The sequence below is a fragment of the Ursus americanus genome, chromosome 35 (assembly GCF_024610735.1).
Source record: "Ursus americanus isolate L20-20 chromosome 35, mUrsAme1.1.p, whole genome shotgun sequence".
Lineage (NCBI taxonomy): Eukaryota > Metazoa > Chordata > Mammalia > Carnivora > Ursidae > Ursus > Ursus americanus.
Genome location: NC_142161.1, coordinates 13827912 through 13845706, shown reverse-complemented (window position 1 = coordinate 13845706; position 17795 = coordinate 13827912). Strand labels below are relative to the sequence as shown.

General features: G+C 47.0%; 1 long non-coding RNA gene across 2 annotated transcripts in view; it reads left to right on the top strand.

Moving 5' to 3' along the window:
* The window catches only part of LOC123795700 (uncharacterized), a 288542-nt gene extending 274981 nt beyond the window's left edge, over nucleotides 1-13561 (top strand). The window contains exons 5-7 of one of the 2 annotated variants that reach the window (XR_006780571.2): nucleotides 822-978; nucleotides 9608-9793; nucleotides 13265-13561. This is a non-coding gene — a long non-coding RNA (uncharacterized LOC123795700). The remainder of the gene's footprint in view (nucleotides 1-821; nucleotides 979-9607; nucleotides 9794-13264) is intronic. The other variant, XR_015723046.1, reaches the window with a different exon arrangement.
* The last annotated feature ends 4234 nt before the right edge of the window (nucleotides 13562-17795 follow it).

The following is a 17795-nucleotide window of genomic DNA, read 5'->3' as shown; positions in this document are numbered from 1 at the left end:
CCAAGTTTTTACCTGCATACCATTGTCTTGAGCTCCTCCATTTTGAACGAGTGGTCTAGTGCGGACTGAGGAATTCCCTTTCCCTTGAGCAGATCTGCCTTTCGCCTCACAATCCTTGCCACTCACCTCTACTCTAGTGCCACTCCTGCTTGCCTCTGCTTAAAGCTCTCCCTCCCCTCTTGATGCTTCCAGCACTTTCCATCTCCAACGGTCTGCACATCTGAGCTCCTTACCTTGCTTGGGTTTGTTGTTGTTGTTGCTGCTCGACTGTATTCCCTGTACCTCCAACTGGAACGTGAGGGCGCGGAGAGCAGGCACTGTTTGGGAGCCTCAGCAATGACAGTAACGATGACAGACACGGGTGGCTCAACAGGGGGCTTGAACGGAGAGGAAAGGGACTTGAAAGGCATATTAAGATAATTTAAAGTCCCGGAGTAACACTCATTCAATATAAAGGACGTGAGGGAGAGGACTCTGGGGGTCTCATTCTGAAGATAGTCATATGTTCTCATAGTGTGCCTTCCTTCTGAGGCTTGCTTAGTGATTTTTTTAAGTCATCACTGTTGGTTCCCAGTCAGAACTGCTCAGTTCTAGCCAGAGAACTAGCCTTCTCTCTGGAATGGTAAGGAGGAGGGGGTAATAGCGAACTCTGACAACTTCTGCCGTTTACCTGCCACGGGTCTGTTCACAGGAGGGTTTCCCTTAGCTGTCTCCTACATCAGTCTCCTCTCCACCCCCACTTTTGCAGGCATCTGGGGGGCTTTTTTTCCCATGTTCAAAGAGTCCCAGCTGGGCTCGAACTCTCCGTCTTCTGTTTTCAGCGTCCATGGTCTTGTGTGAGTGGAAGGCCCTTCTCCTGAAGGGATCCCAGATAAAGGCGACCTGTCAGAGAGGATCCCCCAGCTGGCTTACAGAAGCAACTTCAAAGTGGCCCCAGGGACATGAGCCCCCAGTGGAAGAGGCTCGAGCAACTACCAGGTGGGCACCATCCCCTTCAAGTTACAACAAGATACTAAGTCTGCGTCTGGCTTTTCTGGTGAATGTGGGTTTGCTTTTCTTTGCGAAGGTGAGTCGTCTTGATCTGGTGTGTGTGTCTGTGTAGGTGGGGGTGGGCATGGGGGAGATGCGCCAGACAGGAGAGGTGGGCTGCCAGTCTCTGCTCACAAAGGCACTGGAAGAGTTTGCTGCGTCATACCGGCTGGGTTAACCAAAGATCCACTAATTCTACTAATATGTGGAAGGCTCTCTGTAGACAAAAAGATGAGTGGGGGGCGGGGCGCGGTGGTTGGGAAGAGTAATGATAAAAAGGTGAAGACGAAGGAGCAGCTTTATATTCTGTCCCCGGAGGAGCCTTTCTGTCTTCCTGGAACATGTATTGGTGTCCTAGACATGAGGAATTGGGAGTTTTTAAGCAAAATACTGTCTGCTGAGCAATGTAAATGCCATTCCACGTCACCATTTCAGACATGTCGGTAATGACGTTGCTCACCAGTGCTCCTCTGCAAGCGGAGTTTTGCTTTGAAAATACTCTGAGAAGAGGACGAGTGGATAGTTGACATGCGGGTTCCAAACAGAAACATTTTCGTTTTTTATTAATATTGAATTAGCTCTCCCCAACGCCACTAAATAGACACTGAACCAGTAGGAAAAGAATACTGGAAGCAGGGAGGCTAAACTCTTAGCCTCTTCAGGGTACCTGCATGTTTTGACCTGGGCTTGTGAATGAATGAATGAATGAATGAATGATGACTTGGAATAGACATCACTGTTGTTAGCTATTCTAACACCAAAACTAGCAGGGAAAAAAAAAATCTCTAGCCTTTAAATTAAGGTGGTAAAATTGTATATATGTGTGGAGGGAGGGGGAAATAGATCTCTATGTCAAAAGAGTTGCTCCTCTCTTAAAAAAAAAACTTGGAAACTCTGCTTGCTTTTGATTTAGTTTGGTCCTTTATATCTACCTGGGCTCGTAACCTAGCTACCTCCTTCCTCCTTCCCTCCCTCCCTCCCTCCCTCCCTCCCTCCCTCCCTCTGTATCTCTCTTTCTCTTTCCTTCCTTCCTTCCTTCCTTCCTTCCTTCCTTCCTTCCTTCCTTCCTTCCTTCCTTCCTTCCTTCTTTCATTTTAGAGAGAGGGAGAGAGAGTAAATAAGGGGAGGGGCAGAGGGAGAGAATCTTCAAGCAGGCTCCCCACTGAGCGCGGAGCCCCACACGGCGCTCGACCCCATGACCCATGAGATCCTGACCTGAGCTGAAACCAAGAGTCAGACGTCCCACCGGCTGAGCCACCCAGGTGCCCCAGTACCTACTTTTAAGTGCCATGAAATCAACATTTGGAGGAGCCTAATTCTTCACAAACACAGTTTCTCTACCGGAACCGTCACTTTTGTCTGTAGGTGAAAGCAGATGCTATTTTAGGTGATCACAGTCCTAGGAAAATGATTAAGGCCTGCTGTCTTTTTATTCGGGCATCTGGCTCCTTAACACCATAAATTAAAGCATGCCTTGAAGCACAGGTTATGATAAACACAAGGATTTTTGACATCGGGACTAACGATCCTGTTCCTACATGTTCCAGATAATTGGACAGCAGACAATGCTCCTTTTCTTCCTTCTGATCCTCTGTATTGCTGTGGAAATCTGAGCAAAATTGTGATAATTGCTATGATTGTGCACTTAACATTCCGAGCTCGGCTGGGATGAGGAAAAAGTAGCAAGCTCTTTGTGGTTTTCACCAAATCTGGTAAAACCTGGGCTTGATGGTGGCCAGTTTTAGCTGTTGGTACTAAGTGCTATGAAGTTCAGTTTTTGAAAAACACGTTTACCGATGAATTCCTTCTACGGTGCCAAATTTCAAGTAACCGTTCCATCTGCATTTGTCGCAAGGGGGCTTATGCATGCTCTTTGGGCTCCACTATGTGTGGTGTTCTAACCAGCAGCCCCCTGCTCATGAGAAGAGGCTATAAGGCAAAAGACACGAACTGTGGTTTGATGGGCTGTTTCTCCCTGCCCCACGCCTGAAGCTCTGTCCAGGGCCAACGATGTAATTTGTGGGGCTCAATGCAAAATGTAAAGGCAGGGTCCCTTGTTGAGAATTTATTAAGAATTTTAGCAGTAACAGCAAAGCGGTAAATCAAGCATGGGACCTTTTAAGCAAGGGGCTCTGCGTGACTCACAGGTCACAGGCCTGGAAAGAAGCTGGCCCCGCTCGTCTCTGACTTTCCTAAATAAGTAGATGGGATAAGAAGGGAAGGACCGTCATCCTCCCCGACACAGTTGACAGCATATAGCGAATGACCACGGGGAAGAGGTGATATCCCATTGAGGGCCCAGACATCTACTCCTCCTGCCCTTGGTGGAGAGGAGACAGAAGCCTGAGTGAATCATGGGGACGCCTTCGAGATCCTTCTGATCCTCCGAGTGTATAAACTTGGAAGCCCTTATCCTGAAGAGACTCTAATTCTCAGATGCCACACTTTTCTTTATTACTCTCCACAAATTGAGAATCGTGGCTTTACCACTCAATAATGATTATGACCCAAGCCTGGCGATGGGTCATCTCTGAGACTCAGTTTCCTTGTCTGTGAAACAGAGAATACCTCATGGGGTGTTGGTGAGGATTAAATTAAACACCAGATGTAAAGTGGCGCTCAGTAGAGTTCCGGGCACACGGTCAACTCTCAATAAATGGGGTTATTATCGCTATTATTACGGTAACCCCTTGCTTTTGGAAAAGTGTGTGTAGGAGAGAAAAGCCCTCTTTGTGGACTACCCACTCAGGCCCCGGGGTGACAACTCGGTTGAAGGCTTATGCTACCCCAGTAGGCCTTCTCTGACTCTTTTTTCCCCAGCTTCCTCCAGCTTAACTCTTTTCAAATGTAGAATCTTTTGAATATGATGAAAGTCCACACACTAACAAAGCCACTGCTGCCAGCAAGGTCACCCAAGGAGAGGCAGTCTTGTCCTCTGGGCATGCAGAACCACGTGCATTTTTTCAGAGACTCGGGAGGCTTGCCGGCTGAGCTGAGCCCCGGCGGAGATTCCCTCCTCCGGCCTCTTTCCAAGCCAGGCGGGGGGAGTCTCTTCAACTCCTGCTTCAGCTTGGAGGGGTCGCCCAGATCCACTTGAGGCTTTGTTGGTGACATCAGACCCTTTCGCATCAGACCCTGCTCTTCTGATCAGAGCAGCTGGGAGGCACTAGCTGGCACTTTCACAGGGAGGATGGAGTCTGCGTGTGGTCATTCCTCCTCTTGCCTCAGAGAATGGGGTTGGGCAGGGAGTCACTGACCTGAGTCCCGTCATTGCAGAATTTTAGAGCTGACTCATTTGAAACCTTTCCAATGTCCATACTTGCTCCCTCAGGACTGAGAGACTCTCTTAGACCCGGCACACCTCCCCTCCCCCACCCTTCAGACTATGTGGGATCTGACCTCCCTGCCTCCAAAGCCTTCGGGATGCAGTCTTCAACAGGAGAGTGCTTTATTTCAGCAACCCGAGTGTGGTTTTCAATTATTTGCACTTTCGCTTTAGTCTTTAGGAGCAGATGAGCTGAGGACAGACTTAGTTGAGGGATCTTTGGCCGGAGAGGCTTTGTCAGAACAGAGAGGAAACTAGCATTTGTCAAGCACCTTCTGGGTTCCTGGCACTGTACTAGGGTTGCCATTATTTCTTCTCGGGACGTGGAAATTATTATCTCAGTTTTCTGTCAGTGAAGGAACGGAGGCTGTTTCCGTATGTTACCCGAATGCACCTAGCTGGTAAGAGGTCGAGGCAGCGTTGAAGTCCAATTCTGACTTAGTTTCTCTCAGCTGCTGTCTGTCGCCTCCGCAGACTGGTGTCCTCCAAGAGGAACATTCATCCTCATGTGTGGGCACGCAGCTGCCAAGGCAGACACGCGTTGTGTACGCAGGCAAGGAGGGGCCGGGGAGGGCAGAGCTTGGTGGGAGGTACCAGGAGGGCACAGAAGTCCCCAGAGGGCTGTCTGCTGGCACTTGGCTCTCATTAGAAGACAGAGTGAACGTGGGGCCCAGAGAACCTTGGGTACTGCCTAGATGTATAGTTTCGGCTGTGATCAGCTGTAAGAGGAGAAGCAACTGAAAGTAAATACCAGGATAATCCACCACAGTTTATAAGTGGTAGACAGAGGGTCCTAGAACCCTGCTGCACACGGACTCAGGGAAGATATAAAAACCAGCTCTTTGAAATGTGGGCGAAGGTGCTGAACCAGATACCCCAGTGACATCTCCAGCAACATTGCCTTTGAGGCATCCTCGTTCATGGGGCTGGGACTTGTTGGTAGACATTCCTTGGGCAGCTTGGCATGGCAGCAGGCAGGTGTCATAGGAGACCTGGCCATGCCACCACGGCACAAGGTTCGCTGTGCTTAAGAAGAAGGCTCCTACTAAGACCCACTCCAGACTCCTCCCATTAATGGGAGTGGTAGCCCCTGGCTCCAGATACCTCCCAGGTGGGACACTTGGACTGGGCAAGTGACCGGGCTGCTGTAGGTGGAAGTCCCTAGCACATTTTAGCTGTTCTTTGGTCATCCCAGGGCGGGGATGAGCCTGATAGAGGGTGGGAGCATCAATGGGACTCAAGGGTGATAGCTCTTTACCCCTGACCTCCCTGATGATGACAGTCTCCCTATTATACACACTCATACTACAAGGAAAATGGCGTCACAATTTGTTATTTCACATATATTTGTGCGATTCTTTGAGTGATGTATCTTCCTCAGTCTGCTTTTGCTCATCATTGATTCTCAATGCTTAGTACATTGCCTGCCACGTACAGCAAGTGTTCAGATAAATATTTCTCCAGTGAATGAATTAATGAAAAGTTTTAGAAGTACTGGAGGGGAAGAAAGTGCTTTGGAAATAGTTTAGCTTTGCCTTTTTCGGTTCTGCTGATTGAATACATGACAGATACCATAATTATTGGAGTTCCAGATAAGAATCCAGAAAATGCTATTTATTTTGCAGTGTCGTAGGAAGACAACCTTTGTTCCTCTTCACTGGTTCGTGATATGCTTGTCTTTGAATGAAATGAGGCATGGGGGCAGTCAATATGCCCTTTTGCCCTGGCCCCGGACTTACAGCTACAGGTCCCCTGTTGGAGGGAGGAGAGTTATCAGGGAACAGCCAAAACAGAAGTAAAACAGATCTTCAGGCTCTTCATGGGGATTCAAGGTCAAGGCAAACGTTGGGGGGTGGAAAGTAGGAAGATTTGGAGGTTGTCTCTGTGCTTTGAGGCGATCTGAAAGGCTAGCTTGACCATAACACCCCTTTTTATTAGCCTAATTGGAGGTTCACAAATTTCTGTGTTTATGAACATAGAATTCGAGAATTTTGGTTAAGATCTGACTCTTGAGGAAGTATAACAGTATAGACATTTTCCCAGGAGAGGAGGGCATGAAGCGTGAGTGCCCTCACAGCATGGAAGCATGAATCGTTTTGCTAAGTTAGCCAGCTCTTACTGACTGAGTTGAGGTCTTCCAAAGGCCAGAAGGAACGTGATAGGCGAAGGTGAAAGGAGATTGGAGTGTGGGGAGTTTGGGGGCTGGTGGGAGTTGGGAGGAGAGGTTTTGAGGAGGGTGGTCTCATGGAACATTCCCATGGGGTCAAGTAGGGACTTGGCAGAGAAATATTGCCGGGGTCCAGGCAAATACCTGTATACACTCAAGCTTGATATTTGAGGGGGAGTTTAATAAAGAGGCTGTTTCAAATGTGTGATCAGGGTATGGGCAAATCAAACCAGGGACAGTATAGTACCTTGGGACAAACACTAATAAGGAGCCAGCTGCTCCACTCCTGGCCTGACGGACGGAGCAAGGGGACAGAGCAGTTACTGGACCCTGGAAAGGTAGCTGTAGGAGAGACCACTTATAAACTGTGGTGGATTAAATGGAATCAAAGTCTAAAATTCTTTGATACTCCTTTCATCAGGACTGGGGGCTGTGTTCTCTCCCCTTGAATCAGAGGGGCCTCTGTGACTGCTTTGACCAAGAACATGGCAGAAGTGATGTGGTGCCAGTTTCTAGGCCCAGGCCTTGGCAGCTTCCATTTCCGTGCTCTTGGACCACTCACTTTGCTGGGAGGAAGTCTAACAGCCCCACGGAGAGGCCCACCTGGAGAGCTCAAAGTCTCTGCTAGCAGCCCTGACTAGGCTCACCCAAATGATAACAAGCACCAACTTGCCAGCCATCTTGGGAGTGGATTCTCTAGCCCCAGTCAAGCTGCCCCAGCTTACGCCACATGGAACAGAGTTGAGTCACCGTGCCAAGCCCTGTCCAAATTATAGGTTCATCAATAAAATAAGTGATTGTTAATTGTTTTAGGTTACTGTTTGAGGTAGGTTGTTACCTACCAATGGATACAGGAATGTATATGTATGGCCTCAGTAGAGAGATAACTCAAGGGAACCTGGTGGGACAAACACTCTGGCCTCTCTCTCCTCCTGCCTACTTATTTACTGCCAGTGACCTCCAGTGGATGAACCCAAGGAAAGCCAGAGGACAAGGAATCTATCGATACTGTCCTTCTAGGTCAGTACCCTGGGAGAAGCGTGAATGGAGAGACGGACAGATGGAAGTCATCCAGCACAGGCACCAGGCAATTTGAAGTCGATTTCATGGTGTTAATCCCGTTTGATAAAACTCAACTGCTCAACCCTGCAGGACACAAACCTTGAAAGACAAAGACCAGTGTCAGTTTTGGAAGGTAGCCAGGTATATGACCAATAAGCCAGAAAGGAGAAAAATTTGCCTAAGGCTTCAGGCTCTAAATTGTGGTGACACCCTATGAATGTTGGCCCTTCAGAATCTGGAAAAGGCTGGGGCTGAGCAACTCATTCCCTAATTTCCTAAATGGCCACCTGAGGGGAGCCCTGGGGAGACAGTGGAAGAACTGGATTTGCCTTTATGTCCCATAAGATTCCAGAGAAATTGGAATCATCTGGCTAAGGAAGAGAGAGCTACCTTCCTAGACTTGGAAGCCCCAGAGAGGCAGGGCTGACCTGGGCATGATCAAGACTGATACGACCTTGCTAGTCAGAGGCAGATGGCCACGACCCGGTCTCTGGAGCAGTGGGCAGAGAGGGAGGAGCCTTCTCAGATATGCCTTTAGGAGGGAGGAGGGCTACTCCCTGGGCCTCAGGGCCAGCCCCCAAACCAGCGTGGCACTAACAATGTCTTCAGAGGAAATTTGCAAAACCAAGTGAGTGGAAGCTCTGGAGAATTCCTCTAGCTGAGAGGGAGGTGGTAGAATGTGATGATTAGAGCTGGGGTTCAGGAGGCTAGCTACCTCGATTCAAATTTTGACTCTGCCTCTTGCTAGCTGTGTAACCCTGTTTAACTCCTCAATGACTCAGTTTTCGTGTCAGTAAAATGGGGATGCTAGTAGATGCCTATGATGTGCAGTTTCTGTGAAGGATAAATGAGCTCGTGCCCCACACTCAGGGAAACAGCAGAATGAGGTGGTTTAAGAGCACAGGCTCTGGAGCCAGACGGCCAGATGTGCATCCTGACTCCACCACTGACGGTACGCATGAGGTGGGTCAAGTTATTGAGTTTCTCTGCGTGGTGTCCTGGTTTATGGGGGGAATAACAGCACCTCCTTTGTTTGGATGTCATGAAGACTAATGAGTTAGTCTAGGTGAAGGGTTTGCAGTGGGTGGTAGCTGCACTTAGCGAGCATTTCCTCAGCGGTGATGACCATGATGGCCGCCCCGTCCCAACGAGACCGCACGCTTGGGGCCCACAGTAGTAGCCCAGCACTAATATGGGCGTCCTGCTGGGAGCACGAGCTAGAGGGAGAACCCCAGGAGCTCAGTTCAGATTTATCAGGACCTACGGCCCGGCCCCTGCATGGGTGTCTCGGTGGGTGGTCGAGCTGTTTCCTCAGGTGGTGGTCACACTGGCCTCTTTGTATTTTGCTCTGTTCCAGTCTTACCTTAGCTTCTAGGCTGTCTGTCCACCAAAGACATTATCCCCCTACGGCTGCCGCCAGCGGCGTTCTGAGACCTGGCTGGGTGGTGACTGGTGGCTCAGGGGAGCTGGGCTTCCCTTCTGCCCTGGGGCCTGCTTGTGGAAAAAAAGCAAATGAAAAATAGTTGCAATAAAGAAGACTGCTCCCGGTAGACAATGCTTCTTTGTTTCTGGGTAAATGATACGGCTTAGGCCTCCTACCGAGGCGTCTGAAATCGGAGCAAGCTGGTTCTCTTTCCAGCTTCTGGAACCCACTCGTGATATTGCTACTCTCCTGTGCCTCAAGTATAGCCTTCCTGAAGACCCTGCCTTTTAAAGGCCTCAGCACGATTCGCCTGTTCCCGTGTGGCTTGCTTTGACAGACAGAGGGGCTACTGGTAAATATTCCAGAGCAGCACCAGGCAGGAGAGAAACTGTGGTCACGGCCCACGCTGGCAGGCTGGGGGAAGTCACATTAGTGGTGAACCTTTTGGGGCCTCTTTTTGCAAAATGAAGGTAACATTAACTGACTTGAGGAAGTATCCTGAGGCTAATGAGATCCTTGGAGAAAGAGCTAAGGACTATCAGGTGATGGTATTTATTGTGTTGACAGAACAGCAATGCTCATTAGATCCTCTGATTTTAAGGCCTGAGGGCTGGTCATCCTTAGGTGGACGGTTCTTCCTGCCTCGACTCCTCCCTCCCGCCCCAGTCCTTCCCTGAAGCTCTGGTGGATTCTCAGGAATGGTTGCCCCTTGGACTGGCAGAGCGGCAGGAATTCTGGGAAGAGGACTATATTCCAGGAGCCTGGCCTGCCCCTGAGATACAGTGAGGTGAGTCCTGAGAGCCCAAAGATCGGCTGCCCCTCTGCTCCTCACCCGGGCCGACCTGGAAAAGCAGCAACCCACAAATCAGGCCCTGTTTCTTCACTCTGCCCTTTCCGTAAAGTACCTTGCCTCCTGAGAGGCCGGAGCTACTGTCCCCGTCTCCATCTCCCATATCGCGGATGAAAGAGGTGGCCCAAGGTACAGCAGACAGGCTGCCAATTTGCGACGTCCACCAGCAGAGCCTGGCTGCTCAGTAAAGCCGTTCTGGTCGACTGCGATTTCTGCAGGTAAAGTTCTCAGTCCGCCAGCAGAGGGTGCCCACAGAGCTCTCTGAAAATGACCCAAACCCGAGGAATGAGAGGAGAAAGACGATTTCCAGTGTCTGTGAGACTGAGGCAAAGTACAGCTCGCCCGCACCTGACGCGACCAGAGGCACGGGCCAGCGAGGGAGACGGGAGTCTGCTGGGGGAGGGGAGCCAGGGTGGGAGCGTTAGAAATTACCCGAATGGTAGCTAAACAAGTTGCTTCTTGATTTTCAATTGGCAACTGCCGTTGCACTTTGAGGATTGGCTCAGGGCACATTTTCATTCCTTGGCAGAACTCCCTTCCCCACCCTTTCCCCATCCTTGTGTACAAAGGAAATGCAAATACATGTAAATATTAGCCTAAGCCACGGGCTTCTTGGAAGGTAAGGCTGCTGCCCCTGCTGCTGCTGCTGCTGCTTTAAAAAAAAAAAAAATCCTATAATGCAAGTGAAAGGACAGATTTTCTGAGCCACTGCTCCTGCACCAGGGTGAGGCCTCTGAGAGAAGAAACGGCGAAGCCATGGTTCTCTGAAGAGAGGGCCTTGTGCGCAGCGTGCCTGGAATGAGAGGAGCGACGGGGCCTGGCAAGCAGCCTGGGTCTGGCCTCCCTGGGTCTCCAGGGCCTGGCACGATGACTGGCACACAGTAGGTGCCTGTGGAGGTTTGTTGAATGAGTGAGCGAGTGAATGGGGAGTAAGCTGGAGTGGGCGGCTCGAGGCCTGGGCTGGCTGGGAGCTTTCACCAGGGCGAGGGGAGAGCTGGGAAAGGGGTGAGGGTTGGTGGTGGAGGCGGGCGTGGGGTGAGCAGTATGGAAGGGTGACTTGCCAGGGAGGAGAGGTCCCATGTTCTGGTTTGCCTCAACCTCAGGCCTTTCCTGTGGACGTCCCAGACTCCAGAACAAAATGTTTTGACTTTATCCCAGTGGCCCCATTCATTCGTAAGGTCTACTCATTTACAGGGATGGAGCAGCAGTGGGGACCCTGGCAGTTACCCTGTGTCCCCACTCCGGAGACCCCAGTCCCCTTTAGCCGTTCCTTGGTGAACTGGGGTTGTAAATGTTGGAGAAAGTGAGCATACTATTAATACTGGGCAGGGCTTTGGCTCTCGGGAAACCCAGCTAGTGTGGAAATGGGCTTAGGGACTGGATGCTGGGTAATTGGGCCATTGATCCCTCCGGACAAGTGTGGGCAATATGTGTGTATATACTGTGTGTGTGTGTGTGTGTGTGTGTGTGTGTATGCGTGTGTGACTCTGCAAGCATGAGAATGGGTTGCAATAATGCCTTGCCCTTGATGTCACAAATTACCACAAACTGGGTGGCTTAAAAGAACAGAAATGTATTCTTTCACAGTTCTGGAGGCTAGAAGTCTGAAATCAAGGTGTCGGCAGCGATGGTGTCTGCTGGAGGCTCTGGCGGAGAATCTGGTCCATGCTTCTCTCCTACCTTCCGGTGGCTGTCAGTAATCGTTGGCATTCCTCTGCTTCTAGATACATTGCTTCCATCTCTGCCTTTGTCTTCACATGCTGTTCCACGGTCTCTACAGTTCTGTTTCTGTCTCTTATAAGAATAAGGGATTTAAGGTTCACCCTAATCCAGGTTGATCTCATCTAAAGACCTTTACCTTAATTAAATCTGCAAAGGCCAAATAAGGTTATATTCTGAGGTTCTGGATGGATATATCTCTTGGGGGAACAGTACAAAGAAGACACTAATGTGTTTATTGCTGGATTACCCCCCTGGTGGACCACCCATGTGCTTAAATAGGAACAAATAGGGGTACTGAGAGCCAAAGAGATTGATTTTGTTTTTGAAAGAATTTGGTATTTCAAAAAAGAGATGAAGTCCTTGTGGAAAAAATATGATTTAGGATTGTTTTGAATTCTAATTTCATATTGAAATGGGAGAAAGAAATCCTACTTCCACTGCCTGGGGTCTCTAAAGGTGTTAAGGGAATTAGTGAATCATACATAGGTCAGTATGGTGAGAAGGTAGAATGTGAAAGAGTGTTGTTGGTGGTGGTGGTGGTGGTTTTATTCTCTGTGGTGTCTTGTAGTTCTTGAGGCCACTGGTGACCTTAGCAGGAGAAACCACCATATTGTTCACCGTCAGGGGGTTGGGGTTGAGGAGTGAATGGAGGTGAGGAGACTGTTCGTGTGGCTATCTTCTTGCCGAGAGCTTGCTTGTGAAGTGAGAGAAAAGATTTAGTGGTCTCAGAGACGTGGTCTGTGATCTTAGAAGGTTCATTAATAATCTGCCATTTGTGCTTGCTACAGTTAGCTTGAATTGCTGCCAGAACTTCTTAGGGATGGTATCCACTGGCGACGTCTCTTAAATAGTGCAAATGGAGGTTGCTAACCAGGCCCAAAGCTTCCGCCCAGGTACCTTCATGTCCTGGGTAGAGCAGCACTTGAGCCCCGAATTCAAGAGCTTGACAATTTCATCGCCACACCAGTGTCCTCTCTGTCCTTTGTACGGCTGTTAGCCCTGCCCGCGTGCTCTTCTTCCTCCATCACGTGCTTATCTGTTAAAGCTCAGCTGGAATATTCCCTGTTTGTTCTACCCTTCCCCCATGATGTTCCTCAGTCTTTAGAACCCCCACAGCACCCTTAAATTGGGGACATAGCATTTATCATGGTACTACGGAATTCCTAAATTTTCTGCCTCTTCCATGACATCATTGAGATCAGGACCCCTGTCTTTCCTTTTCCCGGTCCTCAGCTCCTCACACAGAACTGGGTATTTAGTATGAGTTCAATAAATGTTCACCGAATACATGAGTTTGCGGTTAATACATTACCATTCAAACAGTGAGTATGTCTGAGGGAGAACACTGTTGGGTGTCTGGCAAAGGGATGCAGCCAGGAGAGAGAAAGGGAGGGAAATGGGGCACTCGTTAACAGCATCCATTATCCACTTCCATTACTACTTGAACCCAGGTTTTGTGCAGGTATGTGCGTTCTTCCAAGCGGCCGTGGCCTCAGAGGAAACTCACCCTTCCCGGGCCTCATTGGGTGGGTCTGATTGGACTGCAGGTAATCACATTCCTGTGGCCAGAGGTTGATTTGGGAATGGGCATTACACCCAATTCTGGCCAGCGAGACATGGGAGACTTCTGAGAAATGTTTTCTTGCTCCTAAGAGAACAAAAGAGATGTTGTCTCTTCTTTCTCAGGGTGTTGTCATGTCGGAGGGGAGAGCTGGCATTACTGAAGCCATCTTGCCATCAGCTTGAGATGGAGAAGATGCCCGAGGACGGCCGAGCAGAAAGATGGTAAGACCCTGGATCTGTGATCACATGGCTGGGCCACTGAAACTGCCTACCCAACCCTCCGTCCCTTAAGAATTACAGTTATCGCGATGGATGCATTTCCTTATTGTTTAAAGATGCTTGAATCTGTTTTTATGACTTGAAGCCAAAAGCATCCTAACTGAAACAACTTGCCGTATAATAAATATTCATCAAATATAACTCGGTTTTAAAGTGATGGCCTTAGAAACAAAAGAGCATGTTTCCCGAGACCCTGTCTTGCACTGGGATTTGGAAAAGTAAAATATGATATTCCCGTGGTCTTCTCCTTATAGGCCCAAGGTTATTTCATTTATTTGCCTATGCCAAAATTTCTTTTTCTGGAAGATTAAGAAAAAATTGGTCATGAGCTATCTGAGGGAAAGTAAACAAAATAATAAGATGCAGAGAAGAAACCTTGTTGCTTTGGGGAGATATATAAGTAAAGCTTTAAAAACTGTGTACAATTAATTTTATTTAAGTTCCTAAAACATTAAAACAGGGTACCACTGGCTCATAAACAGAGAAATGACAGAATCCATGTCAAGAAGTAGAACCCAAAACATACAGGGATTTAGCATATGATAAAGGTCTCATTTCAAATCAGTGGGGAAAACTAGATGTTTTATCAACGGTGTTTGGACAACATGGTAGCCAGCTATCACAACGAATGCATAAATAAAATTGGAGCCATACCTCACACTTTACCAAAGGAATTCGAAATGGGTCAAAGATTTTAAATATAAAAATGTGAAACCATAAAAATATGAAAAGACGTATGGACTATTTTCTTTTTGTAATTTATGACCAAAGAAAACCTTTTAAAATATGACACAAATTATAGCAGTTATAAAATAAAATATTGAAAGATTCAGCCATATTTTTAATAACGTACATGCAAAAACAACCATAAGGGGAGTCAAAAGTCATTGGACAAATTGGGAAACATATTTGCAATTCATTGCTCCATATCAGTAAGAAAAAGACCAACAACGCAATACAAAAGTGGGTAAAGGATATTGTGTTAGGTGACATGGATTGGCAATTTGGCAGTTATCTATCAAAATTACAAATATATATAATCTTTGATCCAGTGATTTTACTTACAGGAATTATTTATAAAATTCTATTAGTAGCAACTCTATTGAATTACAACATACTCCTAGATGTGGAAATCACTTGTTGAACAAGGTTATTCATTGCAGCATTGTTTGTAGTATTGAAAAATTAGAAATAATGGAAGTGATCACTAACCAGAGACTGCTTAGACAAATGATACTGTGTTAATATAATGGATTATTACTCATCATGGAGAAAGACTGAGGAGCTCTTTGTGTACTGGTGTGGAGAGAACTCTGGTATATATTAAGTAAAAAAAGTAAGGAATGGAACAGAATGGTGGATTACTATTTGTAGAAATAAAGGCTGGTGAGAGGTGGGGTGTCTGGGTGGTGAAGTTGGTTGGAAGAGTCTTGATTTCCACTGGGGTCCTGATGGGGTCATGGGATCGAGCCCGGCATTGGGCTCCATGCTCAGCATGGAGTCTGCTTGAGATTCTCTCTCCTGTCCCCCTCCCCCCCCAAATCAATCAATCTTAAAAAAAAAAAAAAAAGATGGTGAGAGGTGCCTTGCACAAATTTACTTATATATTTCTGCAAGGAAACGTAGGAAATCAGTGACACTGATGCCTGTAGAGGGGAACTGGAGGGCTGGAGTATGCGGGGGAGGGAGGTCTCACCGTGTAAAAATGTATGCCTTTGACTTATGAACTATGTGAATAGATTACCTATTCCAATTCTAAACAAATAAATTACACTTAAAAAGGTATTTGAAAAGCAAGGAGGAGAGATAGACAAACTCTTAATGCTTTCAAAATGAAAACTAAAAATGAGGAACTGTAAATCTAATTTAATAAACGCAGGACACCCATACCCAGCATCTCCACCTTCTTCAGCTCTCTACCAACCTCAGATAGGCTGGGGTTTGATTTGCCAGCCCTAAGTCCCCTCCCTACCGCTTCTCATTCCTCCTGCCCCCAAGGTCAAGCTCTCTGCTGGGGATTCACCTCTATGCTTCTGCCTTCTTCATACCCAGGGCAGAGCACTAAGCTATTAAGGGCATCCTACTTTCCTCTGCTGGGTACAAGTGATGGGTACAATTGTTTGTCTGAAGGGTGGGTGAGTAGTTGAGACACTTAGTTTTAGAAAATTAGACTGAGTCAGAAGAAAATGAAAGCAAGTCAAAGTAGGAGGTTTTCACCCGTCAAGTACTGTAACAGGGTGGGTGAGAGGAAATGATAATAAACCGTGGAAAGGGGACCCACCTACTCGCCACACTTTGGCTGAATTTTTCTATAGTTGATGCTTTATTAACATCGGAGGGGATTTGATGACTTGTCATATTCAGTCCCGACTACTGAAATGAAAAGGATAGAAAATGAAAAGTATGGAAAATGAAAATCAATTGCATTCTTTAATTTTAGTCATCCCATTCCTGGAGCATATTGAATACTACTTTGGGTTCTTTCATTGTTCAGGTTATTAATAACAAAGAACCAAAGTATTTCACATTCCTGAAGAGCCTTTCATCTCAAAGGAGCCAATGTAATTCACTAATTCAGTTACCTGAACTACATTTGGTAATTATTTGAGGATCACTTCACCCAGGGGTGAATTTCAACGAGTTGTGTGACACAGCCAACAGTCACTTCATTCTCCAGTCAGTGCAAAAGAAAAATGAATAGCTAATGGGGATGTCCTCCTGAAGGATTTGCCCAGTGAAAACTTCAGGGAGATGGATGCTGAAAGAATGTAATTAACTGCCCGAAATTAGTACCTCCACTCTTACTCAGGGTTTCCTGACCTCTTTACTAGAGTCAGGGTGGAGAGGTGTCTTATCTCAGAATGGGGCTCTCTAGCAGCCAGGAGACCTGTGAGCAGCAGTCACTCCATTGCTATATTTTTTTTTGAGTGGTTATAAATGGTATTGTATTTTTAATTTGTGTCCACATATTCAGTGTAAGACTATAGAAATGCAATTAATTTTTCTATGGTTACAATTGATTTTTGTGTGTTGATCTTGTATCTGTGATCTGGCTGAACTTACTAGTTTGGGGAACGTTTTTTTCAGATTCCTGGGGATTTCTATGTAGACTATGATGGCATCTGCAAATAAGGGCATTTTTAGTTCTTACTTTCTTATCTGTATTCCTCTATTTTCTTTTCTTGCCTTATTGAGCTGGCTAGATCACAGGAATAGCAGTGGTGAGAGCAGACAACTTTTCAGACCTCTTTACCTTGTACCTGATCTTTTTTTTTTTTTTTTAAGATTTTATTTCTTTATTTGACAGAGATAGAGTCAGCACAAGAGGGGGGAATGGCAGAGGGAAAGGGAGAAGCAGGCTCCCCGCTGAGCAGGGAGCCCGATGTGGGGCTTGATCCCCAGACCCTGGGATCATGACCTGAGCCGAAGGCAGACACTTAACAGACTGAGCCACCCAGGCACCCCCACTTGTGCACGATCTTAGGGGAAAAACATTCAGTCTTTTACAATTTGTTAGCTATAGGTTTTTTGCTGATGTTCTTTATCAAATCGAGGAAGTTTCCTGCTGTTCCTACTTTTCTGAGAGTTTTTTAAATCATGAGTAGGTGTTGAATTTTTATCAAATGTTTATTCTGCATCAGTTGATACGGTCACAAGGGATTTTTTCTCTTTATTAATGTGGGTGACTACATGGATTGGTTTTTGAACATTGAACCAGACTTGTATCTGTGACTAGCAGTTATTCTAATACTACCTATTTTAAAGTTCATTTATAAGGAATAGTGTCTCAGTTATTTGACCCTGAGGGGTGGGGGGAGAAGAGAAGTTAAGTAGCTGGAGCTTTTCCAGCCAAGGGCATGTGGCTTGATCCACTTTACTGAATCTAGTAAGTCTTCTTTCTCTCTTCCATCTACTCTGCTATTACCCGGAGGTCGGGAAATTGCCGGCAGTATGACACCTGCCCATTACCCTCGAGGCTGGTCATTAGAGAGTGTAACATGGAGTCTGGCTGCTGTGAAAGCTTATGTTTGTGGGAACATGTTCATTAGCCGCTGCTGTCCCAGAAAGAGTGAGCTCCCGCTTCCCTTCCGTATGCCAGACAGCATGTGAGTGCATTTGAATGGCAGAAGGTAAATCATATCTAAAATCCTAGTGGAGAAGGAGTCAGGAAGATAGGGTTTTAAGTCTTCCAACCCCTGTGATCCAGGGAGGAGTATAGAAAAGAGGCAGAAATAGATGCAGAGGGCCAAGAGACAAAATTGAGCATCCCATCTGCCTCACTGAGTCTGATAGGAAACAGACCTTCCGTCTACTCTTCTTAATTACTCTGCAAATTCTTCTCTTTAATTTTAATGTCATCTTTCCTCTTTTATTT